The 27,776-nt window shown below is 47.5% G+C and overlaps 1 protein-coding gene across 16 annotated transcripts in view; it reads right to left on the reverse strand.

Annotated features, from left to right (window-relative positions):
• Positions 1-22,218, reverse strand: part of strbp (spermatid perinuclear RNA binding protein) — a 53,338-nt gene extending 31,120 nt beyond the window's left edge. For 12 of the 16 annotated variants that reach the window (XM_023831834.2, XM_023831840.2, XM_072714573.1 and 9 more), the window contains exons 1-2: positions 22,112-22,218; positions 5,615-5,680 (exon numbers count right to left, since the gene is read on the reverse strand). The gene's annotated coding sequence lies outside the window, so the exon portion shown is untranslated. Of the gene's footprint in view, positions 1-5,614; positions 5,681-20,124; positions 20,246-21,135; positions 21,156-21,888; positions 21,967-22,111 lie in introns of those variants that run through there. The other 4 variants (XM_023831826.2, XM_023831827.2, XM_023831828.2 and 1 more) reach the window with 4 other exon arrangements.
• Between the last annotated feature and the right edge of the window lie 5,558 nt (positions 22,219-27,776).

Genomic DNA, 27,776 nt, shown 5'->3' on the forward strand with positions numbered 1-27,776 from the left:
TAGAATCACACGCCGCCATCTTTAAAGCTCCGGAGGCAGGTGTCGGCATGATGATAGAGCCCCGATTGCGCTGTACACGGCAGCGGTAACCCACGGAACATTAGATTACAGCGCGGTTCTAACCCATTATACAGCGCAGCTGGTGGCCTGCGAGAACACACCTGAGAGCGCCCCCCAAAGGGCCACAGGGGCAGCGCAGCGGGGGGACGCTCAGCCATTTACAGCAGCGGAAAAGGCCAGTGAGGTAGCGGGGGGGGGGCTCTTTGAAAAGCCTAATGCTCAGGCCTGGACGGAAACGGCCAGCTGCAGAGAATAAAGGTCTCAGCAGGTAATCTGCTCGCAGCCACGTACCGCGGCCCGGCACTAGAGAGGCCCTCTGTGCTTAGCACACGGCCGCCATAAACAGCCGAGCTTTCAGGAGGAAGAGGAGCCGGGTGCCGGCGACCTCAGCACACGGGCTTTCAGAGCACTTAACGAGAGAAAACACGCAGGCCTAATTAAATGCGGGATGCGTGGCCATTAATGCCAACTGTGCAGATCCCAGTCTTCCCACAGGGACACTCGCGGCCAGTCCCGGCCAAACACGAACGGGGGATTTAATTACCACGATGGGTCTAGTGTGATGCAGAGGCTCGAAACAGCCGACGCACATGGCCGGCAGGAAGCGCGCGCCAAAGAAGCGGCACTCGCCAGTGCTCCAATACCACGCCCTGTCAGCCCACCCCATGCCAAGCAGTGGCCAATCAGGCTCGCCGATCCCTCTCGCGACACCAGAATCAAAAGTACCTACTAAAATGTTATCTTCATCAGGATATTGAAAAGAATCTATTTATCCTGAGTCCTGTTACGTGCCTGCAAGGCTCTTAGGAAACGAGGCCACATCTGGGTGAGGAAGGGGGCTGGGAAAACCTTTTAACAAAGATTACAGCCTTCTGGGGGCCTTCACCGAGAATTAAAAAAGGATGAGCAGAGCTTTTTGTTTCAGGATGCATTTTCAAAAACAACAAACAGCCACGGCATGGATTATCCCTCAAACCACCATCTGGAGAATCCAAACATATATATTTATTTATGAGGTGGGCTAAAGTGAAGGATCAGCTCGCTTCCGTCCAGCTTGGGGGGGGTTTGACTCTGTGGACATCAGATTAGTATAATTACGTAGTGTGAACATGGTGACGAATTTACAAAATAAAACAGAAACTTGCATACAGGCGGAGCTGCTTTAAAGGGCAGGACGCGGATGACGGCCGACACAGCAGCACCTCTCAGCAGCGGCTTAAGGGAAAGTCCTTTGAGGAAGTGTCAGGCCATCTATGTGTTAATGGGGCAGAGACAAAGCTGTGTGCTTCATCTCTGCACAACTCCCTCCCTGCAATTAGCAAGGGGGGGTGGGGGGGGCACGGTGGGTCACTCTGCCGACCAGCATGGGCTCAGGTGACCTCGAGTGGACATGACCTTTTGCTGAGTAAGCGATCGGGAGGGGGGAGAAGGAGGAGGGGTCGGTCTGACCCCCGCCCCCCCCCACCACCACCAAAACCCATCCCTCATTTCTGTTACACTGGGGGGATATTTATGATCCCTGACAGCAGGAACACGACTGCAGAATCGGAGAGGAGGGACATAAGATTTGCATAGCAGACGAAGTTATGAAAGGGAGAGATTTGCATGCCTGGTCTCTCTCTCGCCTGCTCGCTCTCTCACTGGCCCCACCTTGCTGTGCGGGACCTTGCGGCACCATCTGTTCCTGCCGAAAGCAGCGGGGTGGGCCGTGTCACAACGGCAGAGCAGCTTCTGGGCCCCTGGCCGCGGGATCGCACCTCCGGAAGGGGGGGGGCGGCCGGTTTCAATGAGGAAGTACACGTATACCAGCGAGACCATGAGGTGGACAGAGGAAGAGCACCCCCGCATTCCCCCGCCGACTGCCCTGCCTCACAGCACTATGCGGGGAGGGGGGGGAGGGGCTGAATGCATAGAAACTCTAGGGGCCACAACATCCAGGGGGGAGGAGGGGGTGGGGGGCAGTTTGGAGCTGGAGCCCTGATTAGTTCAGCTCAATTCCAATCTCCATCTTAATCTCGCAGAAATCATTTGCGGAAAGAGGGTCTCACAGGCAAGCAAAAGCTTTACCGCAGTGATCCACGGGTCTGGCAGAGGGGCTCGAGATGGCAGCCGGCCATGACCGGCCAATCCACACAGTCACACACACACACACACACATGCAGAGACAGACACACACAGACACACACACACAGTGACAGACAGACAGTCACACACACACACAGTGACAGACAGACAGTCACACACACACACACACACACGCACAGTGACAGACAGACACATACACATGCAGACAGACAGACACACACACACAGTGACAGACAGACACACACACATACATACACACACATACACACGCAGACAGACAGACACACACAGCGACAGACAGACACACACACATACACACATACACACGCAGACATACAGACACATACACACGCAGACAGACACACACACACAGCGACAGACAGACACACACACATACACACATACACACGCAGACAGACAGACACACACACATACAGACACATACACACGCAGACAGACAGACATGCTGCTTAGTGAAGCATCTGGGAGAAACACACAGGGCAGCGGGGGGGGGGGGGGGGGGGTTGGGGGGGGGCTTGGCTGAGCGTGTGGACCTCAGCCTCCTCACAGGAGCAGACAGACAGCCAGAAAAAAAGGAAGAAGAAAAAAATTAGCCTCTCTCAGCAAAGCTCTGGATTTTTAATAACGCCAAGCACACTCTAGAGCCTGGAGGCTGTCAGGGAGGACAGCAGGTCTCTGCCGCGGGAGAGTAATGCTGAGCAGCTCTCTGCTTGCCCCCCCCCCCCCCCCCCCCCATTTAACAGCCCTGTGACCCCGGAGCACGCCACCAACCTCAGGCTCCCCACTTCCAGAGCCCCGCCCAGCTCCAGCTGCCTTTCCCTCAGCTCCACAAATTCCCAGGTGTTGGAGTGGCGAGCGGAATTCTGAGAGGGATAAATGTGGCAGTGGCAGGCGGGGACGGCTCTGCGACAGGTCACGCGGCACGGGGCCGGGAAGCTGCCGGTGTGTCACTAATGAAAACACTCCCCGGGTCTCAGGACACAGCAGGCAGGCAGGAGGGTGCAGCAAGCTGGAGAACCACCCAGGAGCAACTTATTAGAGGCAGAAAAACACCCGTAAGAACCAGCTGTGAACAGACTAGCCGGGCGAGTGGGAGGGTCACATAGCAAGACACAGCTAACCTGTCACGTCTGGGCCACCTGGAGGCCAGCGTCGCATTTCTGCGGCAGCACCATGGGCGGGCATGCGATGGGGACACTCAGAATTGCGAGGAATGGCACAGCGACCGTGCAGACACAAGCAGGTGGCCTCCAAAGCCCACAGGCCTTGTCCTAGCTTGCTGCCAGCTCGAAGCACACACGCGCGCACACACACACACACCAGCAGCTCGAAGCGCGCGCACACACCAGCAGCTCGAAGCACATGCGCGCGCACGCACACTAGCAACTCGAAGCACATGCGCGCACACGCACACTAGCAGCTCGAAGCACGCACGCACGCACCAGCAGCTCGAACCATGCGCGCGCGCGCACACCAGCAGCTCGAAGCACGCACGCACACACCAGCAGCTCGAAGCACACGCGCGCGCGCACACACCAGCAGCTCGAAGCACACACGCGCGCACACACACGAAGCCTGCAGGAAGACGCGCCTTCTTTCAAAATAGCCGTCAGGGAAGAAGCAGCAGAGCACGAGCGAAAAAGGCAGAACTGAGCGTGTGCAGGCTCACTGTTTACGGAACTGTGACCACATAAAACAGAGCAGCAAGCGCGTCACTCAACACAATCAAAATGTCTATTACGGCTCCAATTAACGTCAAGGCTTCCTGCGAAACCTAGCGCTTCACAAGCCGGCTAATAAATTGTTTCTATCACCTTGTGTGTTACTTTGTTCCCTATACTGGCGTTCGAAAATAAACCGTCAACACAGGCAGTTAAGCGCCCAGCTGCGCACATTCACAGAGGCGCTGTATCTGCTGCCAACTGCGCAGACACTCACTGCTGCGCAAGTGTTTTGAGAATACCTGGTTTTAAGCTGAAAAAGCACTAAGCAGCTCCACTCTGGCTGAAGGGTGTTTCTCGCTAATGGAAGAGCGTCGCCCTCCTTACCGGCCTCATGGCCGAAAGCACAGCTCATGAAAATCACACGTTTTTGTGCAGAAGCTCCTGCCGCTGATGCTCATGCCCCCCCCCCAATCTTCCTCCCCCATACACATCATCCTCATCACAATATTGTGACTCCCGGCATTTAGTGCCCAGCCAAGCCGGCAGGGGCTCAGAAATGACACCATCGCACCTCCGCCTGCCAGGCTAACCTGGAGAGCGAGCGGAAGACACGGGTCGCGTGCTGCCAGAGCCGCCCGCTTCCCAAGGACACTGCGGCGGGCGCGTGCCTGGTGGCGCCGGAGTGATGACGTGCTCGCGGCGGCGCTGCCGCGATGACACGCCGCCGTTTGGTGGGATGTCATTCCCGTCGCCCACGTCCCTGCCCATCGCAGGAAGGGTGCTGGCTGCCCCCATCACATCCGCACCATGGTCATGTGGGGCACGTCTAAACCCACCCGTCCACGGGCTGCGGTACCCCGGGCAAGCGAGTGACACTGGCTCTTAAGCAGAGTGTCACGGGTCCAGCAAGCAAAGCAGAGGTACGGTGAGAGAAGATGGGGGCATCCTAGGGCACCCCCACAGCCAAAACACCCCTCACCACCTCAGAGAGGCTGTTGGTGGGAGGAAAGTAATGGGGGGGGGGAGAGCTGGCGTGATTCAAAGTGACCCGACAGGATATTCCCGTCTTAGAAGATGCAGGCGGCGTTCCTGCTGCTAAATAAAGGCTCTCACTCCGTGCCAAGGCAGCCCTCCATAGCTGGTGCCACTCTTCACATTTAAACCTGCGACGGGCACTCAGCAATGCCAACGAGAAGCATCCCGTCCAGCGTGTCGCCTGCCGAAGGCCCGGTACTGCTGGGATGTGATCCAGGGCCCCCTCTCACCCAGTACTGGATAAGTAAATTTGTAAGATAGATAGATGGATGAATCACAGCTTTTTTTTTCCCAAATAACCCAATGGATTTCTTCTACAGTAAGGAAATACAGATAAATTCATCTGAGACATAAGCCTGCAATATTTATGGCTTCTTAACCTTTCTGTAAAGCCTCTTTTTGTACAAGGGGACAAACCGCATGAAAGGAGAAGTTGTTAGACTTCACACGCAGTATCGGCTTGATTAACGCCAACAGTCATGACTTCCACGCCACCTTCTGCCATTTTGGGGGATCTAAAGAGTCAGCAAACTGCCTTAAATATCAGGCAGCAGTAAAGGTGTAAGCAGTCAGCCGGCAGTGAGTAATAACCACCTGTACAGACCGGTACAGCAAGAGCATCCTGCAGCAAACGCGCAGCTCGAAATGGCCACTAGGCAGTTCAGGCGTCGCTCCTAAAGCTCAGTGCAGTCAGGAACACCCACGGCACGGTAGCATACGGCAGCGCCGGGCCAGCGCTAGCCACTCACCTGCTGTCAAAGTGCCCGTCTGTTCTCTGCCGCAGTGTCTGTCTCAGGGTGGGCAGGCCGCTCTTCCTGAGAGGAGAGGGGGAAAATGGGTCAGTACAGTACAGCAAGCTCACTGCAGTCACCTGAACACAGCGGCATGGCGACTCCGTGGTGTAACTGTGCTGCACTAACACTGTGCGTCACCAAGCGGAGAGGTAAGCCTAGGCTTGTGAGTCAGAGCCCTGCACTCACAATCAACAGGGACACGACCAAACAGCCCCAGGTTACAGCCAGAGCTGCTCACGCCCAAATTACCCCACTCCGAGATGAGAGCCGTCAAATAACATACTTATTTCACTGGCGGCAGACACAATACTCTGCCTTAATGCACGCTTGTAATACGACAAAGCGAGCTCGTGCTGGAGAGAGAGATGGCCGACTCGGCCCATGAAAGGTGTGAGGGAATGGCATAAAGATATCAAGACATCGATGGGGGGGCGTCTTTGTGCGTGAATACTTTCAAGCATCCACTTGTCATATTAAGCGGCTAAATTGAACTTTGGGAGATTTAATGGGCCGGCCTAATGAGATATTGCACCTCTTAATCACAGACATGCCATGACACGCTCCACGAGTTATCTTGCGTATGCTTGGCAGAAAAGCCAAGCAGAGGTTTCTGTTTATTCAAAATGTGCCATTGATACAACAGTGTTCAGTCACCAAAGACAAAACCTGTAACATCTATATTATAAGCAGCATGTCCATTTTAAAACAGGCACAAATGTTAACTCCTGGAACATTCTGAATTTCTATATATTTTTCTTAAAAAAATAAATACATAAAAAAAACTTGTTTACTCAAAGATGATCTATGCATGTGTCACGCATAAAGTGAAGTCTATCAGTCAATGACGAAGCTCATTCCTCATTAATCTGACCAATCACACAGCATTGGGGTGGGGCAAGCAGACACCTGAGAATTTCAGAGCAGAAGGCCAAGCTAAGTATTCAATACTGAAATCCTAGAGCACCTGGATGCAGTTTCAGGTGCCTGGATAATGTTTATAAGAACTGCATTACCCAGCATTCTTAGTAACAGCATTTCATTCTACATTCAGTCCGGAGTCCTGGACGGGCCCACTTTTGGAGACCTGCACCCGCCCGCACCTGCACAGTACAGCACCACACCCGCCTGTGCACCCGTGATTATTTCAAAGTTAAATCCGCATCCGCCCGGGTCCGTTAACATTCCGCCCGTTACCAGCCTGTACCCATGATAAATTACACACAATTATTTTTTCTATGCACCTCTCAACGTGACGAGCGCTAGGCCTACATGAATTTTGAATTGAAATGAAAAAGTCAGTTTAACACAAAATCAAATCAGATAGATCTAAGCTATCTATACTGTGACGAGCGTGAAAGAGAGAACACGATGACACGCTTCAGCAAGGATTCAGACGTGTATGTGAATGTTTGTCGAGGCGGTTATCTAATGGTGCGTTCGTTTTTCTCTCGGAACTCGGAAATTCCGAGTTGAGTGACATCACGTCCGACAATCTCCCGTTCGAGCCACCACATCTCGGAACAAACATGGCTGCCCCCATAAACACGCTGCTGTGTGTTGTTGCTTTATATTTTAGCAGATTTGGAGTGAGATTATTTTTTCCGAGAGACAAACAAACAAGAAACACAAACTAGTCAAACCACATTAAAAGCTTTATAAAATATTTTAGCACATTCATAGCAAACAAACTACAAACAAACCAAAGACACTAACAAGTTTGGTAAAAATCTGATATTGCATGATAGGGTACTGTTTACGGTTATGTGTGTAAGCTGCCATGTTGAAATTACGTCACAGGGTCAACTCGGACGACGAAATCTCGTCCGACATCAACGTCATAAAAGAGGCGTGTTTCCGACGTTGTCCAACGTTTTTCTTGACGTTTTCATCCGAGTTCCGACTTGGAGAGAAATAATCGAAGGCACCATAAGGTACCCCTGACATACTGAACACACTGTGATGATGACAATTTGTACATGATAGTTTAATACATACATATTTTCGCTTATATGTTATTGTTGCAGGCTACAATACTGTTTTGATTGACCTGCTACCCGCCCGTGTGTAATGAATTCCCCGCCCGCATAATTCCAGAACATTAAAATCCGCCTGTTTCAGCAACTATCTGCGGTTACCCGTCCCGGTGCAGGACTCTGATTCAGTCTCACCATACCAATTAGCACGCTGTCATCATCACTACGAGCCAGACGAGGAGAGAAAGCCTTGAGCTATAGAAGAGCTTTCTGGTTATTTTCATTCACTGTCTATTAACAGCATTTCCTCTTAACAGGACACAGCATGGATAATAAGCCTTTACAGTCTTCATTTTAGCCCTACCAAACAAGGAAGGAGGGAAAAAGGCCAGATTATTCCTACAGGCCCGAGAAATCAGGGTTCGAGTCACCAGGGCCCAAGCAGAGCAGAGATGCTGAGCATCTCTCATGTGCACCTACTGCAACACTAGCTTTTAGTGCTAATTTGCTGCTCATGGAGGAGTCTCAACAAACAGGGGGGGAAAAAGGGCACAATCGTCACCACAACTGGGGGCCACAACTGTCATTATCAGCTGCATTATTAGTGTGAGACCCAGGATCCCTGTGAAGCTAAGCAGTATCTGGAAAACAGGGGAGCCGAGGCAGGGGGAGGGGGGGGGGGGGGGACAAACGTCAGCAGCCAACACACGCGGCCGTGTGATAAATAATGCAGCGAAGACCAGCGCGACTAATTTCTCCAAAGGGGAGTGTGATTTGCATCTTGCTGCATGCATGCAGTGCCTTCATCTATGTGCTGAGGGTTTCCTCCAGCCTGAGGTGGGGGCAGAGAACAGAGATTTAAAAACTGGTGTATTTTCTGTTACCAAGTAACACCACCCACTCTACATCATACACACTCTTAAATGTGAGAGCAAAATGCAAACATCTGAATAATTCTTTGGACATCCTTGCTAGGATTCCAAAAACATGCAACAAACCAGTTTTGCAACAAACCAATTTCATACCAATACTATGAACCCTACCACCATGCCCAAAGCCTGGCACGGCACTTTTAACTCTTCCTGCCCAACTGATGTGCGTTATGAGTGATTAAGATGTCAGTACAGGGCGAGAGCACCCAGAGATTTTACCATAGCACACTGTCAATACAGGAGGTGGAGGCAGACGTGTTCCTGGACCCTGTTACTCACTCACTGAATAAACCTCTTTGTGATACGAGTCTGAATTCCCACATTCCCCGGGGAGCATGAGAGGCAGGATTTCTGGCCATGGATCTCATCAATAATAGAGCTGGAGCCATCGAACCTGTCGCTGCCATGCAGTCACCGTGCAGCGTCACTTCATGGCACTAGGAGGCCCCCCTCCCAGGCTACCAGCCATCCCACGGAGGACGACAACCAAAACGCAAGCCTCAGTCTCTAAGCAAATGTCTTCTGGGAGCATTCAGATTTGTCAAAAACCAGTCTGGTGGCACATTTTCAACTGGGGAGCTTGGAAACCCGCCCATTCCTGGGAAGTGATGACTCCAAGATAACCTATTGTGCTGCTTCAGATGAGGTTTGTCCTCTCAAGGACAGATGCAGGGCATAAGATTCAGCACGACGTCAAGACCAAGAGAGACAAACAAAAAGAGAAAAAGCCATTAAACGTAAAGCAATCTGTCAGAGCCAAACCAGGCTATAAAGACCCAAAGAATGCTACAGACTTCCCTGCCAACAAACAGCTCAAGGCTTCATATAGAATAACGCACTGTATCACTATTAGGAAACAGGATTTTAAGAAAGAACAGGGGAAGACAGGCATGGGGAGGGTGGGGGGCAGTAAAGCCCAAGAGTAGCAACTGCAAGCATTACAGGCATCTTCCTCCATCACCACAGAGAGCAGCTTACGAGGCCACTTTTGCAGTCCGAGAGCTTTCTCGCTCACCAAGGGTGGCCGTTCCAAAACCCAAACACCAAGAGCCACACAACATCCAGGACCAAGATGGTGCAATTCCTTTAACGAGAAAAGGGCATTTTGGGGTTTGCAGCAATGCATTCAAGAGTTTTTGCATTTAACTATGAAAAAGATAAAACATATTATTGCACCCCTGCAAGAGGTGTGAATGAACTATCACATGTCTTTCGATCTCTAGCTTCAGCATTAGCCCTAAATGCATGAGAGGCATAGCATCGCCCGTTCGAGCGGGACTGAACTCTCTGAGCAGTCACGAGGTGACCCGCGGGTAGTGTAAAGGCATGGACAGCCCTTCACATGTAAATGGGAGGGAATGTCACAACAGCGCAGCTTTCTCTAGCCAGACTCAGCCGCACGGCGTTCACTTGGTTAATATGACAGCCGTACACACACACACACACACACACACACACACACACGCACACGTTCACGCACACACACGTTCACGCACACACTCAAGCATGCACGCGCACAAAAAGACACCGAACACTCCAGCGCTCCCAGCAGGAAGCTGCATGTGCTAATTTTATCTTGCTCAAAGGTGAAAATGAGTGAGTGCTCCGGGTGCCGAGAACGTGCTGTGGTGCGGTGGGGCCCGTGTTTCATCATCCAGGCAGCATCGAACGCCACACTCTCCAAAGACACTCAACGGCGCCACAGACAGCCAAGCAGCCAGCCCTCAACTTTAAAAGCGCTGCCCTTCTTAACGGCCTTCTCTGTCCCCGATCGGGGGACAGTGCGTCTCCTACCTGAGAGACCCGAGACAATTAGATTCCATCGCTGCTCCTTATGCTCAGCCGGGTTGAGGACTCATTACATAAGGAGAGAGCCTCCAGGGGTGAGCAACTCAGGGGTGTGTGACAGCTACAGTGCTGCCGGTTTGAGGGAATGCGTTTTAATTAGGAGCCGACAGACAGCCGAAACACCGGGTGAGGTGTCAGTCCAAAGGGTTTCAGTAAAGCTCTGATTGAGAGCCAGAGGCCAGTGAAAATCGGCATATCCTGTAGCGAGACTAGGCCAGGCCTGCTTTCCCAAGCGTCTCTGCCAAGTATCATTTTCCTAAAAGCACGTCATCTTGCAGGTCCTTACTGCCACCAAATTAGCACCAACAGGCAGCTTAAACTCGAAGCACCTGACCGCAACGCCCACCAGCACACAAAACTGATTCCTGTTAGCACCTTAGGGAGGAAGTCCTTAACTAAATATCACACATCATCTCTCCCCAGTTTAACCCACTACATACTTCTGGAGGACCTATCATCAGGTACTATTCCTACCTATCCAGCATGCTGCTCTTTTTTTGCTTGTTTGTTTTTAAATAAACCCTAAAGGGAATTATTCTCCCTACTCACAAATGGTGTGTCCAAACTTACCATCATCTGTCAATAACCCTGTTGAAAAAGCCTCAATTTTAAAGGCAAAAGCAGACCTCTTTATAACCCGTACAATTATTAGCTAATTATCAGCCGGTCGGTTTCTGAAAGTGCTTTGGCTCCTAATTTTATTTGGGAGATTGCACACACATTGCACCTTTATGTTTCAGTCTTACATACCCTAATTGACTTAATCAAGTTCCTTTTAGTACACCAAAAACTGTCATATGAGACCGAACTGAAGTGCTGGATTGGCGTAGTTTGAGACCTCGGGCCCGGAACCCTGGAGGAGATGATCAACGTAAAGAAACAGTGTGGTCTGATCTAATGGCGCTTCTCCACTGGCCTGTACCACGAAGAGACACTAGTCACAGGTGCCGACTCGCTTCGGTTTTCAACTGCAGAAGGGTCGGCACAGTAAAGGCAGTGTTGGGTTTAGAGAGTAACAGCAACGTAAAACTGGAGAGGTGTTTAACTGCTGTTCATATGGTGTACATCATGATTTACTGTGTGCTAACTCCTGCTAGCATGTATGTGAGATATCGGCATGTTATGTCAGCTGTTCTGCTCAGTACTTTAAGTAAAAAAAGTTCAGAAATTTTCTGAAAAGTTCTGAGTGATCGGGAATACATCGCGATATGCAATATTAGTAATAATTATTAGTAATGTACGCTTTTTCCTTCAGAATATCCATGTACAGAACACAGGTATCTCTATGCATTTCGACCAATCAGATGACCATGTCAGCGCCAGTACGGCTCAGGTATGGCTTGGGTACTTTACAATGGAGAACCGCCAGTTTGCAGTGTGGCTTGGTTCTTGCTAGCAGTGGAAAAGCGACATAAGAGAATGAAAGGTAGCCATCTTCTACCAAGGGGCAGTCTGGAAATCTACCATCTCTCAGTCCAAACATTCACTTCATAAATACCACATAGCCACTGGTCACAGAAGAGCCAAGTAAGAGATGCCTTGGATAAACTATTTGACATCCTACCTCAAAGGTATGGGACTTAAACCAGCAAGCTTCAGGTTAATGTTCACTGTTTGCACAATAACACTACCGACTATGTGACAGATCAGGGAGGGATGCGGCTAAGACCATAACGATGCTACCAAGTTTAAGAACAACAGCGCATGCCAGACTGACCAGTCAGGCCGAGGAAACGATCAGGGCTACAGGCAGACAGGACGGACACATCAGGGAATTTATGCCTGAACATCACGTCCTTAACACTGCTGCTGGCCATGAGTGGGACAGGCACACCATGAGGGACATCTGTCTCAAAACATGTGGGCAGTATCCTTCCTACAGTTTCAAATAGCTGTTTCCATAGCTACCAGATAATTCCAGTGAAATAATAAAATTCAACCACCTTATTGCTTTTTTTTGGTGCAGTGCTCATGCTGCCCAAGTGCAGAGTTCAGGTCTCTGCGAGAAAGGAGGCTGAATCACCTCCTGGGACAAAGCTGTGTCTGCTGCCAGCTCTCAACTCGAGGAGCAGGTAGGGTAGTACAGGGGGTGGGGGGGGGGGCGGCGCGAAGAATAAAAGGCCAGGAAGGTGAACGTTTGCTGACCCAGCTGCAGCCCAAACATACAATCAGCCCCAACCTGACAACAGCCCTCGAGCTCTGCAGAGGAGCAGGGGGACAGGAGCAGGGTGAAGGGAGAGCGGCTCTCTCAATCAGGAATATGCAAGGAAAATTTTAATTTTTAAACTGACAAAACTGGGTCAGAGCATTCCCAGGGAGCCCACTGAGCAAGAAGCCTGTAACGCAGCAAACAGAACAAGGCCGGCCTGCCCCCCCCCCATTCCCCTCACCATCCCCCCCCAGCCTCATTCATTCCATTCCTTCTGGATCTGCAGCACACAAGCGTGGCTTTGTGCACGGGTTCGACTCCCCAAGTGCTACCGGCAAGCAGTATCCATCACCTGCTCTTGGGACTCGAAACCTAATTCGATGTTTTTAACAGCCTCCGGTCCAACAGCCAGGAGCCATAGCACAGGACCAGCTGAGGATGCCGGTGGAGATGGGGGAATCCAGCACCGAACCGCAAAGTGCTGAGAATTCAGAGTGGGGCGACTGGAAGAACGACTGGGACGAGAGGAACTGAACAGCCCTGCAGACAGAGGGCAGCCTCATAAGTACGGAGAAGACGTTGAGCGGGCACAGTGAAGATCCCCGTCGGCCACATGCTCCAGAAAGAGGGCCAGGCTTTTCCTCCGGGAGGGAGAGCCGGCAGGTAATCCACGCCGCACGCGAGCCGACAGTCAGGCAGCTGAAGGTGGAGAAGGCGGGCTCAGCCCTGAACGGAAGCAGATGCACCCTTCCAGAAATAACCCGCAGGTGAGCTGCAGTCTGGCACGCCGTCTGTCCTCCAGCATCCGGCTTCTCCTTGGCCTCAAAACATCACCGCGACTCAGGCTTCCCGTGCCTCCGCTCACCCAGCTCTGCACCAAGTACGGCCTCAGGGGGGAGGAAGCGCGACAAATGAGGGGCGGAGATGACAGATTCTCACAAAAAAAAAAAAAACGTGGCTCAGGGTGGGGGATCAGCCCAGGAACAAACCGAAACATGCAGCCCCACCCCCAAGAGAGAACACCAACAAGAAAGGGGCAATGAAACAAGCCTGCTGTAAAGCAGCTAATGGAGTCTGTGCACAACGGCAATGTGAAACAGCAGCGTCTGACATTCCCGTTAGCGAGAGACGCGCGGCCTCTCTATTAATGTCCTCAAATCACTTAGTCATAAATGCAGCAAATGCACTCCAGTAGTGTATATCACTCCCAAGACAAACTGCCTTAATTATACCTTTTTTAAGTGGGAGAGTGGGCGGGAGAGACAAAGGGTACTACCAATCAGAGCAAAGCAGGACGGAGACAGCAAGGTCTAGCCCAGCACAGACCCACCTCATACGCCCGACAAATTCACAAATTCATCTAACCATCACCCCAACAAGCAAAAACATTCAGCATTTTTAATACTAATTATTAATAATAATAATGACATTGTACTGATTCCCGTGGGAAAATTCTGTTTTCGCTTAACCCATCTTGATGTCCGTGACACAGACAGGTGAGAGCAAGCTTGGCAGGGAAGGGCAGCCACCTGCAGAAGCATACATGCAGCTGGGGGTTAAGGGCCTTACTCAAGAGACCACGGACATGCGACTATTCTGCCGAGGACAGGCTCGGACCAACGACCTTTCAATCACAGACACAGAGGCTTAGCCCGCCGACCCAAATGCTAGTAAAGCAAAGGACGACAGAGGACGACCAACATCTCGAGACGCCTACATTGACATTGGCTGTGCTGGCAGGGACCCTTGAAGACCTGGCTTTGGGCTCCGGGAACTTGCCCAGGCCACCCATCTGCCGCACTCTGGCTCTGTGGTTTAGGATTGGATCAAGGCTGCAGGGACACAGCCGCACTGATCTGTAAATTCATCTATCACACTGCCACATAAGACATTATAATTCCACACAGCACTGGGAGACAAACACACACGCAGATACACAGATACACACTCTGAAAATGCTTGTCTGCAACTTCAAGCTTTAACCAAAAAACCCTACAATGTGTTCGATCAAAACAGTCCATGGCAATAAATACAGTGGCCGCACAGCCACAACCTGTAGGGGGTTAACTCAAGGTTAACCTGGTATTACATTTAATCCCACACACCATGATTCAGGGGGTTCCCATTAAGGGAACTTCACACCAATAACTCCCATCTCTAGTGCCATTCAGATTTAAGCAGAAAAACTGCAGCTGGCTGACCCCCTCCCCATCTTTGTCAATATGCGATTCTGTCATTTCAGGCAGCGGGCGGCTTCCCCTCGTCACTCTGCTGGCTCAAGCGGCAGCAAGCAATCAGGCGCTGGAGGGCTAACTGGTTCATTTTCTAAGGGAACACCCGGGGGTGGGTGGGGGGGGAGCCAAACAAAGGGCTCGTCTTTCTCGCACAGCAGACAGGGATATCCGAGTCGCCGAATCTTAAATTAAATACAGTATCTGCTAGACCGGAACTTTGCACCCTGACATGTTGCGACTGATGGCAGAAAGCCGTAATTAAGCCAATTCCACTGCTCTCTGTAAACAGTGATTAATCATTTAACGATGGTCGAAGAGCTTTATTCGGGGAGAACTCACGGATCAAGTGTTAGGCAGTCGGTAAAACAACATCACTGGCTGATATGCAAATTCCAGGTATATAATATTTACAAGGACAATCTAACCTTATGATTAAAATGCAGTACATACTGTATTTAAAAGCTCACAGGCTGATCAAACAACCCTGTGTGATGTGGACATGTCAGCAAAGGAATAATATCTAGGTATATTTTCCCAAAGCAAAGCATGCAAACTTTACACATTAGTGTGGGGCCTTTTCATATTTGACCTGAGAAAGTGTAACATATAATACAGCCATGAAAACAGCAAGGACAGCTGGCTATCTCAAAGTTCTCTTTACTTAGTTTGTTCACAATCAAATCAAGTTAAGCAAATAAAATGATGACCTACTAAATGTTCCTGGGCCTTTTAAAATTGTGGCCGTACGTAAACATCTGTATAGTACTGAAAGGATGGCGTCCAACCAAATGTTTCTGAAGCCCTGGTTATTATTGTGCACGCGATATATAATATCAATATGATATTGCCCAGCCCTATTACCAAGTTATCTAAGGAATTTCCCAGTCAGGATCAAAAAAGTACATCTACCTACCTATGATTTTACTGAGACACAAATCAAGTGAGGCAGCCAATCACCATAAACTTTTGATTAAACGGGCAGTCACTTTTTTCCCCTCATCCTGCCTGGCAGATGGCACAGATGCAGAAACTCAAACCACAAGGTTCAGAAAGTTTCTACCTGCAAGCCATATGGCAATTCAACAGATAACTCAGATATCATGACACTGCTAATCATCCACACAACTCACCAATGCTCTCATCTGTCACGTGTTTGTGTGGTGGTATTGTTATTGTGTCATCTCCCATCATTGTGCAGTGTTTCTTTGTGTTGCTGTTGCCATTATTGTATGATACTGATATTTACAGTTATTCTTTGTTAACATTCTGTCAACTGGCAGGAGTAATGTAAGTAAACATCTCACAGTACTAAGTACACATGACAAACTTGAACTTGACTTCTCTTCACCTTTTCATAAACATGGATTTGCAGCAAAGAAAAGGATCACAAGCCAGAAAGAGTCAGTCACACAATAAAGCCACAGTGAAAAATCAAAAGACAGGAACATATGGCACGTTTTGATATTATAATGAGAAAAATACTGAGGATTTCCAGCTTGAACTTATTCTACTCCCTGCAGATGAAAAACACACTTGACACAAACAAAACACAAAGGGTGGAAATATTTTTGTCAAACAAAAGACCAGGGTCCTGTATCATAAAGCAAGATTTCTGGCTTAGCCGGATAAGTTATGAGACTTAAGGTAGTTTGGGCTAAATGTAAGTGAATGAATGAAGTCTATTTAAAATGAGGTTCCATAAATCCAACAAGGTATTTAGCTAATCAACAAAACTTGCTTTGTGATACAGCCCCTATTCTCACAAACAAGTGTACGCTACTTCCTCTGGATGCATTTTCCGTTTGTTAACTGCAAATAAAGGAATTCCCCCAACAAAATTTAAGACCCATGATAAGCAGAGGATGAATTGATATCATTATAATATTTAAAAATTCCTACTAATTTAGCCAATCATCCACTTGGCAGGTAACCTTACCCAGAGCTATTCCCAAAAGGTAAAGTACAGCAGTGAATGTGTAACAAGTGCTACAAGATTAAGCCACAACAATGACAGACTAATAATCGAATTAACACAAGTGTTTCACAATATCATAGTAAGCAATTTTAAAATGGAATTCAATTAGGCAAAGCCAAGATGGCAACCCAACCCAACCTAATTTTATCTTGATTAAAAAATAACTGCATTAGTGAAACAGCAGAAAATGTACATTTTAATGTAATTATTTTTTGGCAAGATGAGAGTAATTCGCTGATGGGCGACACAGAGACCCCGCCCACAACACGCCCACAAGTTTCATTTCCAGTAACAGCAAGTCAATGTTCCTATATCCGCCACCTTCCGTCTCCTTCAAAACTGGATTCAAAACGCGGCCCAATACCATGAGTGCTACACAGTTGTAACATGAATTCAAATTAGGCTTGGACAGACAAGCAGCATGTTGAAATACATGGGCCATCTCTGAGACAGCCTCATTACAGAGTGCACTTAAACACCGTGCCATATGGATTGCATCTTGGCATAAGCAGCAAAGGAGAAATGCCGAGGGGCGAGATGCCACCTGACCGGCCATCCTTCTTCATGTCCTTGGCGAATGGACAGGTGACTATAGCTAAGGCATTCTGCATTTGCTAAAAAGAAGAGTAGATCATCTACCCATATCACCTGAAAGCAGTGGAAAGCAGTGGAAAGCAGTGACATCCACACACACACACACCAGACAAAACCCAGAAACAAAACCTAGCCACCCTTTCATAGTAACAAATGACTGATGACAATTTTCCATCAGTTACCTCAAAAACACAGATGGTTCCAGAAATGCTAGGAAGTATTTAAAGAATTAAAACTCAATAAAATCAAAACTTGCAAATTTGCTCTAGTCCTGACAAGTATAGCAGTCAACAAATGTAAATAAAATGTTCCTATTACATAATACAACATTAAGGTATTTTTAATGGTCTAATTTGCGGTCAAAAAGCATCCATTTAAAATGATTCAAAATTACAGAAGCCAAGTATTACTGACTATCGGCTACTTAAAGCCTTAGGACAAAAATAAACTATAGAAACAATGGAGCACAAATTACTAAAGGAATGAAATTCCAAAATATTTCTGGCTAGTGAAGCATTTTTCCTGGAAGTATCATAAATGATTAAATTCTCCAAGTGTCCTACATCTTATCCATATTTCTCCTGTCTTTCAGCAAGTCCGTTACACACGTTTCATTGGGGCCAGGAGGTTTGCAGAAATGCAAGGAGGGACCATTTAATTAAAACTCTGTTTGTGCTGCACGCTTGGTACTTAGGAATAAATAAAAGTTAAGCATAAACCATTGTACAAAAATGGAAAAACAACCTGAATCCCTTAGCAGGCTTAGTCTACTCCAATTACACAGTCAAATACGTAAGTCTTGAAGTAAATTTTACTGTCTTTTCACCCCAGGAACACTAAAATTCAGCTTTACTTTTGTGTCCCCACCTGACATAACAGCATAGAAGTGACATATAAGCCACCAGGCTTTACAAAGGACCAGGGGGGGGGGCACTGTATCCGTCCTATAGAATAAACAAACCGAGTGTAGATTTATATAGCCAGAGCTCTTGACATGTATAGCTTGAATATTTAGCTATGTATATTTCACCACTGTCACTTCCTCTCACATTTACAAAAAAAACTTTTATGTACAAAACACACCTTTTTACCACGTCAAAACCATGTCTGTTTAATATCCATTTCCTCAAAATATTATTGACGTCATACTGCTCACATCATCATCATCCTGTTAACCCCTGAATTAATGCAAACTATTGCAGGGCTCACATTGGACTGCTATGGAGATAGGTCTCCTTTCCACTTCAGCACCTCACACCAACTCCCTGCTCCAGCCCGCATCCACCACATCCTCCAATCAGGGGCCTGACTATCGGCTCCTCTCAGGGCCATTCAACGCACTACCGTTCAGGGGCCTCAATCCAAACCAATATATGGCCTAAGTCCATAAAAGCAAAAAAGATTAGTTAGAAAAGCAAAAACACTCAACTTTTTATATGCTGCTGCTATATTTCTGTAGATGTTACAATGACACACATGAATATCCCAGACAACAAGCTCAAAATCAACAATCCTCAATTTCCAGTTGAAGATAAAAACTAGTCCTTCAACTCCTCAATATTTTGGACTTATGTTCCATTTCCATTCACTTAAACAATAATGACATTGTATGAAAAGCCATTCAGATATCATGTGTACAATCGTTGTGGGTGACTGCCGTACAGGATAAACCCATCAAACAGAAAAGTTCCACTGACAGGTTCCCCATTCCCATCCACATCCTCTCACTTTGGCGGCACCGTCAGCATGGCCTGCTTTGCATATTTTTCCCCTTAGGAGCACGAGTGGCCAGCGAGGAACTTGCTGACTCAGGCCAGCGTCCATCCCTTTCACTCTCACAACAGCGCAGACAGAGAAGGGCCCCTTTGTCATGCAAAGTGCCCACTTCCCTCCCCAGTAACCGCCGTCACTCCCTGCTACTCAAACAGTATGAAGAATCCCAACCTAAATGCAGCTGCATGGGGAGGCATGCACTCACTTATTTGTTATAAGAAATCAGAACGCTCTGAAACAAATATTTTATATTACATATTACACAGACACACATATGAAATACACACACAGACATACATATTATATATATATATATATATATATACACACACACACACACACACACACACACACACACGTTGAGAACAAACTGGCACCAACACAGCTACTTATCTGCCTGCGCATCTGCACCAAACAAGCAGATCACTTATGAGTTAAAACAGTTTGTAACAGAATCCAAATCACACCAAATAACTACAGAAAAAAACAGAAGCCATAATCCTTCCATCTTCCTCATCCTGGCCAGGGTCACAGGAGTGGCAGGGGGGATATGGAGCCAATTTCTGGCAGCATATAGGGCACAAGACAGGGACACACTCTAGATAGGATGCCAGTCTGTCACATGACACACAAAAAGGCAATTTATAGACTCAATTTAACCTATAATTGCATGTCTAGAATAAACATGTAATACAGGGCAAACATGCGAGTACACAGACCAGGACTTGAATACAGGGGTGTGTAACAGGGTTACTGACTGAGCCACTATGCTGCCCCAGAGACAATCAGATAATACAGAAAGCATTTAAACTTAAAATGGAACAAGGAATGAAAAAGCCTCAAAATCCAGCTATACCTGTTCCTGTGGAATCTATGCTAACATGAATTATTCTCTATAGCAGATGCTTTAGAAGGACAAGCGACAACCCAAACAGCAGTAAGCCACAGAAACTTGACCTCTTCTATTAACAGTCTCCTTTAACTTACCGTGAAGTGACACATCGATCACTTGCTGTACAAACTCTTATAACCCCCCACGCGCGCACACATACATACACTATCCCATTAAAACATCGCATGGCACTAATTGCTGCCTGATTTCTTCCCATTACCCCCACAAAGCCATTTTGTTACAACGCACGCACCACGAACAGATACATCAAACTCGGGAAATTAAATACTGCGCCTATAAATAAAACAAGCACAAATTTAGGTCACGTCATATTTTGACATAAAAATGACTAATGGCACCCACGATTATTATTTAAAGAAAACAAAGGAAAACATAACACGCTCCCCGCCAAACCAGATATTCGTGAAGTTTAAGGACCTGGTTATGCTGCTGGATGTCAAAGGAAGTAAAAAATATCCGCCGGCTTACAGATATGCAATAAACGCAAACAGTTCTATAATTAGTTATTTTTTTCCTTCAAAAATACGTTTCAAATAGAAAACACCAGCCATTAACAAATATCACACCCATACTCATTTCGAATAAACAAAACCTAGATGCACACAAACACTGTGCGTTTTATTCAATCGGCAGCAAGTCAATAAACAGCTTCGGAATTAAAGTGCTTGGTGTAAAGTCTACTAAAGTCAAGATAACAGCAGAGAAGAAAAACGACAAACGTAAAATGTGCCCACTGTTTATTGTACGGGCACGGAGTGCAGGAAGCACCTGCTGCCGGGGATCGTGAAAGCAGACCATCGGATGAGCCGGGCACTTCCTCTATCACTCAGATTACTACGAACGACAACCGAAAACTGAACAGACACGGAACACTTGATGGAACGAGTTTCTCCAGTCGCTGTTTTATGGGAAGAAGGTCATGTATGATGACGGAAGACTTCTTCACTTTGGAGGTGGCGATAGCGGGAGACCCCTTTCAAAGCTTCCCACGCTGTTTTATTGGGTCACCCGTCGCTCTGTCCCACTCATGTATCCTTCCAAAAAAACGCGTATGAACTCTATACAACTAGTTAAAGGCGGGTTACCCGGTAAACAGCGATGGTTAAGAAGTTCAGCGGCACCGAACTTGGAGATGAGACCGGAGCTATTTACAGTCTTCGCACAGCAACAGCAAATCCAGCTCTGATCCCCGCGGCTATGGAGCCTATCCGGCCGGTTGGGAAGTTTTGTTCCAGGCTGCACTTACGGGCTAATACTCGCCCATCGATTACAACGCGGCCAGCATGGGGCATACGGCGCAGTGCGAGCTGAGAGGCTCGTCCATGTGGGCTTTTCTTTACAGGGAAACTGGGCTGTGAAGGGGGACAAGACGGTGCGGGTCGCCCTCAACTTGGACAGGCAACGCAGGATGGCAGAAGGCCACCGGAGACACTTGATGTATTGACGGTCCAAAAGAAAGACAAAAAAAACTTCCAGGAAACTTAAGCAAACCTTTAGAAACATAAGTGTTACAGAGAATTAGACAAAAGTTGCTGGCCCGCTACCGTGGCGACCCCCTCTTCCAAGGCGCCCGCCCGCAGATTCATGTTGGCATTCTTGCCAAATGCAGCGGTTTTTCTCTCGGTACAAGCGCCTGATAAATAATTCAAGTCTGCCGTAGGAGCCCGCATCAGAGATGCTCCCACGACTGCGGGCTTTTAAAAAATAAACCAATAAAAAAAATCCCTCGTCGTGACAGCAACCATCACACCGGACGAATGACGAAGATACCCCCGCGTGTGACACTTTCGCAGGGCAGTCACCGTACTGTACACACACATACATCCATGCATACATACGTGCGTGCGTTAGCCGCCGCTAACAGCCTGTCGTAGTGTTACCGGAGGTTATCTTATTCAGTCTCCGCTGTCCTCCCACTGAAAGCATTTTTATAACAAAAACAACATCACCACAGAGCAACTTCCTCACAAAGTGCCACCGGAATGATGTGTAACACGTTCGTTTCCCCCAAATTTCACCACATTTAGCAGCAAGGCAGAAGTATTACACGTATTTAATTACCTCGGTCGAGCTACTCCGGTCCCCGTTTAACGTTACCTCCAGTCAGGCAGCCCCCTCTCTCTCTCTCTATCTCACACTCACTCACCCTCTCTCGCTCTCCTTCTCCCCCCACTGGTTAGCGCGTAGCCCTGGTCACATGACGCGCTAGGCGCAGCCGATTGGCGGACGTGCAGCCGATGAGGTTACCGGCACTCCCCTCCCCCTTGCACCTGCGACAGCCGAGCCGGGGGGACCGAGTGCGATCGCAGTGATCGCTTCGGCTGGACTCGGTACGCGATACCTGGCCGTTGGTGCCGGTGGCCCGCGGGGGCGAAGCGATGCGCGACGGAAACCGCTGCGGAAAGGCAGCGTGTTTTGCGCCGCCAGCCGAATACGATTACAGCACGGATGGTGCAACTAGGGGGACAGAAGAAGAACATGTTTATCCACACATTCAGAATTTGACATATAAAGCCGCATAGCTGTAATCTTTATTTAAAATCATTTGCAATTGTATATCATATTTTTTTTCGTTTCATTTATATATCCGGTTTCCCCGAGTTTTATTTTTTATACTCTCCTGTATTAATAATTTTTTTAGGCCTGTTCATTTTTCCACCTAGAAAACATTCTCTATTTGAAACATTTATTAAATGCCATAGCATATTGGAGTACTTCAAAGCACACATTTGGAGGTCATGTATGAATTCTTTAACTGAGATAATTATTCAGAACGTTCTGTTTCTGTAATTTCGGCATGAAACGTTTGATAGTTTCAGGGAATGTCATTTTGGAATGTAAAATGCATCTGGTTCTCTAACAGTGGGTTTGATACCTATTGAGTTTATGTGACTCAACCTTTGGATATTCATTGACATTGATTCAGTCATCCATTCAGGACAAATCCATCATTATTTTCCATCTTTTTCTTGGCATTGCTGGTTCCTGTGCAGATCATAATACCCTCTAGAAGAAATGATTAGACCTACTTGTCACTATTTCTTTGTCCCGTGAACAATATTGTAATTGACATATTGGTCAATCATGGAATGTTTCTAAGACCAAAAAGTTCAAACATAAATTTTCCTCTTCTGATTCACCTTCTTGCATTCAATATCTTTTGGCATTTCTGCTGTGCAAAACCGACCTCTTGTTTCTCTAGGAAATTACTGGATAAACTACAAGAATGCAATGAGTATGAAATGTTGAAATGAAAAACAATTGCATACGTATCTATCCATTAATTTTCCACACTGTTTATCCAGGACAGGGTCTGTGAGCCAGGAGTCTATCCCAGACCCCACAGGGCATGAGGCAGGGGACAACCAGGACAGGGTCTGTGAGCCAGGAGTCTATCCCAGACCCCACAGGGCATGAGGCAGGGGACACCCAGGACAGGGTCTGTGAGCCAGGAGTCTATCCCAGACCCCACAGGGCATGAGGCAGGGGACACCCAAGACAGGGTCTGTGAGCCAGGAGTCTATCCCAGACCCCACAGGGCATGAGGCAGGGGACACCCAGGACAGGATGACATATTTGTCCTTGTCGTAGGCTTAGTTTCAGAGAAGTGCTTCTCTAGATAAGTATTTGAGAAACCAGCGAAATAAGATTCCATTTATTCTCAGAAAATGGCAAGAAATAAATAGTGCTTATGCTTTAGTGGACCAACAGAATGATAATCCAGTTTTTTTCTGTTAAATCAATATCTATTACAATATCAGTTTCAGACATCTTCATTCTTTAGAAAAGAAATAGAGGTGAAAATAAAATCCCCCAAGATACTGAGCATATACAAACAATAGAATATGTCAAAATATAGAAGACATGCACCATAACAAGTATATCGGATTAATTTAGGTGGAAGGCTAGAAGAAATTATCATTAATGACATCATTAAGTAAAGATGTATAGATTTTACAAACAAAATGTTCTGTTTGTTTTTAATTTAGATATGTTAAATTCCAGTCTGGAATTGATCAAGTCTCAGTTCAAATAAAATGAAATACAAGTGAACAGTGTTTATTTTGTGTTTAATACAATTCTTATATATTCTGTGAAATGAGACAAGACACTTGCAAAAATGCATTAAAATGAGGCATTTGCTGAGTTCTGGAGTTGTTTCCGAGGTAACTTAAGTGTAGGGTGTGACTCTGTGAGACATGTTGGCAGTCTTGCGTCTCTTGTCATCCTGCATGCCACAGAAAATGACATGTCTGTGTTCAGATATGCAGCCTGTCTCAAAATATGTCGCACAAACTGGTTATGTCTTAATTCCTTCCCTGTTTTAAATTCAGAACACTGCTTCCTAATTTACTTATTATATGTTGTTTTCATACCAACCCTATTACTACTCTTCTGTATTATCATAAATATCCAGGCACATATTTATTGGCCTATATACACCAGATGAATATTAAATTTCCATCGGCATACTAGAATTTTACATTTTATATGTGAAGAGGATATATATGTTACTACTGCATCCAATCAGCACTCTCAGTTCTTGTACCCAATCAGAATGCACCCTCACTCACCTGTATGCAGGAGACACCTGCAACCTACCTCCTATTTACTCTGACGGCGATAGACCGCACTGATTCGATACCTTTGTCTCCTCCTTGTTGAACTGTACCTAGCCTTTATAGTCCCGATTGCTGGTTGTGAAAATTCAGACCGTGCTTATGGATTGTGATTTGGATTTTTGTGTATATATGTCACTCTGGATCACTGGTGATTTAGGCTTGTCACTTGGCCACATTCCTGGGATCCTGTTTTGAACCTGTTTTTCCAGATCTCGATTCATTAAACCACAACTCTGGCCTTGGATCTCCAATCTTAATCACGATGGCGTATCTAAAGCATTTCGGGTGAAGACCCGGACTGGCGGGCAGCGGTAATACTGTGGCCACAGCTCTCCTTCCCAGCTTAGAATCAGGTCAAAGGGATGCAGGCAGCCATCATTTTGAACATCATGGCTTAAGGTGGACAGAAGCTGCCGGACACAGCTGGCCTTGAGTCCAAAATATCAGCCCGCATTCTCCCTACCTTTCTGCTCCATACCACAAATGAGGCACAGGATTTTTGGGAGACCATGTGCCGTGTCTATTTTAAAAATCCCACAAAATGTCCTTGCTAGTAAAGAGCATGTATTGAGCAGAAGAGAGAGGCATGTGGGGAATCAGCGAGATAACGCTGCAGAACATTAAAACATTCAACACGCATCATAAATATTAGTCTAGATGTAAGATGTGATCAGAGTAACATCACAACAAAAAAGATTATATATGATACCTCGCAATTCCAGCGACTCTGGTTGATTTTATAATGTAAACCTTCCAGGTTCCATATCTTAATCCAGTGACATCACATTATATATATGATGCTTAACGCTCACGCTGAGTCACAATATGTTTCAGGCTGTTTTGAATTTGCTTTTGTAGAACAGTATATATCCATCCACCCAACTATTTTGCAACTGCTTGTCCTGCACACGGTCATGGGAGAATATTGTGTTTGTGTTACTTATCAGTCATGAATAGATTAATACTCAGCACCCTTAACAAGGATGGGGAATGTGACAGAAGTTCAGCACCCTGTCTAACACTGACCTCAAGCTGCTGCACACGGCCCTAAGTTAGACTTCTGAGGGTCACTGGCTGACAAAAAGGAGAGAGAAGCCGCACAGATGGTCGGCTAAATCTAATGCCCTGCAGGAGACTCGAGCCGGACACCCAATATGCCTCACAGGACTCGTACTGAAGCATTACATACATAATATGAGTGGAAGGAAATTTGATGTTACTCTGCTAACACTCCAAAGAACAATAGGTCTGGGTGAATTTCCTCTGGCTTTATGTATATATATCTCTAATGTGCTCTTTCAGCCAGCTGGATCCGCTCCTCATTGGCCGAGCCTTTGCCAGGCTGGGTCCAGGCGGGCTGTCGGGCCCTCGGGGTGCGGACCAGCCTGAGTGACCGGCGGGTGTCTCGGCACCTCACGCCAGCAGGCCGGTCACCCTAAGGTCCTGTCGTTCTCGCGGGCCTGTAGGGGGCAGCGTGATATGAGAGGCAGCTGCTCCGGAGTGCGAAGCCGGAGGGGGGGGGGAGGGGGTGGACTCTATTGCATTCATACCAACGCTTGGCCCCCGCTCAGCCCTCGAGTAGATAAAAGGTGCTGAGGCTCAGGTTTTTCCCGCGTATCAGGATGCTCCGTAGCAGACTGCGGCCTGGCTCCCGTGGCTTCTTCGCCAAGGGGTTCCAGCAGGGGGAGTCACCTCGCCATCTGGGCTCCATGACAACGTGCACCAGGGCAACGGTTGGCAGACAGTGGAGCACGCGTGGAGTGGGCACCAGGATCGTGGCGGCCAATCAGAGGAGGCGGGAGCGGCGGAGCGGGCGGCGTGGGGCGCCAGCATGTGAAACGAGCATATGCGGGGGAGACGACGGGCAGGTAGCTCTGCCAAACCCCTGCCCCCGCCAGCCCCCCCATCCATTGTCATTCCTTCCTCTAATTTGACAGGAACAGTATGTCAACATCTTTCCCAGCAGCCCTCATTTATTTACCATGACAGCTGCCCGAAATGTGGGGCCTCCTCACTGCTCGTTCCATTCATGAAGCTCGCGCACTTCTGGAAAGGAGACACATGAGCTGGCGGCTGTGAGGACTGTAGCGGCCTGGGGGGAGCGTCTTAAACTGAACGCGCAGGAAGGCACCGTGCGTGTCCATAACTTCAGGAGTTCGCATTTGCCTATCAATTATCTGTCATTCTAGACATTTGGAGTCTACAGCGTGTGCGCGTTGGTTTAGGAACTGTTCTGTGTAAGTGTTCTGGAATTGGTTAGTTAGGCTTAGGTGTTTGCTGAATAAATATGTATATACTTTATTGCAGGGTGCAGATGTCATTCTAGACATTAGGAATCTGCAGAACAGACAGCAAACTGAACATGTAAGTTACTGTGTCGGTGTATTGCTTTTGGAGCTGGTCAGAGGCGGGTCCAGAGAGTAAAATCCAGACCAGGATTTTGTTTCAACCAACCAAAGAGCATAAAGAGTGACAGTCAGAGAGTATTCAGCTGGTTGGTTGAAATAAAATCTTGGTCTGCATTTTTACTTCATGGACCTGAACTACCCACCTCTGGAGCTGGGCTATTAAATATCTATAATCAGGCATAGATGTTCAGGCATCAAATACGTGTTAGATGTTTTTCTATAAATAGCCACATACTATATTATAAGGTGTTGATGCTACTGTACACTTTAGGAGTCTTCAGAATAGGTATTAAACATAAAGTCAGTTAAGTTTAGGAGTTACGGTTTAGGATAGTTATTGGTTCTCAACCCGATTGAGAACCACTGGTTTAGTAGGTTCTGTATAGTTCATATATAATAATGAGTCTATGCATAAGACAAGGAGTAGATGAACCCCCTGCCCCCAGAGCTGTATATACATTTGTATCTGTGTTAGTCTATATTGAATTATGCTTCAAGTACACAATAGCTGTTGTTGCCTTTGTTGTAGCTTCCTGGCTGAGGATGCACCCATCATTCCTGGCTGACGGTACACTGAGCATGCTCAGTGCAAGCCTCCTCACAGGACAGGCTGACGGTCGTGCTTCCTGTCAATGACTGAACAGTATCCCATAAAGCGGAGCCCCACAATAAGGTCACTCTGCTGCCCTTTGTCCT

Source organism: Paramormyrops kingsleyae, chromosome 7 (assembly GCF_048594095.1).
Source record: "Paramormyrops kingsleyae isolate MSU_618 chromosome 7, PKINGS_0.4, whole genome shotgun sequence".
Taxonomy (NCBI): domain Eukaryota; kingdom Metazoa; phylum Chordata; class Actinopteri; order Osteoglossiformes; family Mormyridae; genus Paramormyrops; species Paramormyrops kingsleyae.